Source organism: Montipora capricornis, chromosome 2 (genome assembly GCF_036669925.1).
Source record: "Montipora capricornis isolate CH-2021 chromosome 2, ASM3666992v2, whole genome shotgun sequence".
Taxonomy (NCBI): domain Eukaryota; kingdom Metazoa; phylum Cnidaria; class Anthozoa; order Scleractinia; family Acroporidae; genus Montipora; species Montipora capricornis.
Genome location: NC_090884.1, coordinates 16,052,635 through 16,053,853, shown reverse-complemented (window position 1 = coordinate 16,053,853; position 1,219 = coordinate 16,052,635).

The following is a 1,219-nucleotide window of genomic DNA, read 5'->3' as shown; positions in this document are numbered from 1 at the left end:
AGAAAGCGCCGCGAAAATTTATTTTAAAACTTATGTTACGTCGACATGACCACTTGGTAGGTAAATAGGGCCTAATATCACCGCATACATGCGTTGATTTCATTCTAATTAGATCCGCTTACATGCGCTTGCTTTTAAGCGAATCGGGTTCACCTCTCCAAAATGGTGCTGACCGAAAGAGGACTGGAAACTGGGGTATGGAATACTTGTAACATGGTGGAAAGCATGCAAGACAAAATGCAACAGAACGCGAATTTCATTACAGATATTTTGGATTGCGCGAGCAAGTGGCTCGAAAACAAAAAGGGAAAGAGAAAATGGGACAAGTACTACCTGGAAACATACCTTGAGGACGTTAAATTATTGTTTTCAGCTGATTGTTGCGTCGTAAAAGCAAAATGTTATCTCTCGATGAGGAAGACGGAAGCTCCTCACTCCCTAAGAATTGTATTTGATAGCGGAGAAGTTGGCACACAGGCTGCCACTCAGTGTTCATGTAAAGCTGGAACAGGAAAATGCCAGCACTTAGCGGCATTATTTACCCATGTCATGGGAAAACTGCGCGATGATGACTCGCCAACTTCGCATCTACAGCAGTGGCATAGACCTCGAGGCCCGTCACTGGAACCACAGAGATGGTTTGAATCCGAGTTTGTAAAACCACGCATTGATCGCACACCTCGCGAAATGGCACCAAAGACTGTACAAGAGTATCTATATGATCCAAGACCCGTCGAGCAACGATGATTACAGAGACAGGTATTAAAAAACTTGGAGAGAATATCTCTGTTAACAGCCCTACCACTTATGCTTCTTGACTCCAATACTCGAATTCAGCAAAGTACCAGTCTCTTCCATGGGGAAATTTCTTAGAGGGAAGGCCATTAGCAAATCAGTTAAGAGATGTCTATCCCCGTAGCGTAGTACAGACTATTTATAGTGAAGACCTAGAGGCAGTGTTTGACTTCCCTGTATGGCCAGAAAAGGCCATTGATATCGAAAAAAACACGAGAAGTCAGTCGAGCTGCTCAGCTTGGTATCAAGAGCGGGCATTTAGAATCACTACCTCAAGATTTGGAGATGTTGTTTCTAGGAAAGCCCCAATTATAATTAATGACAAGTTCTTACATAGTCTATTTGCACTAACTAAGGTGCAGACTCAGGCCATGAAATATGGATTAGATATGGACCTCAAGTGGAAGTTTTCAAATGTGGCTTG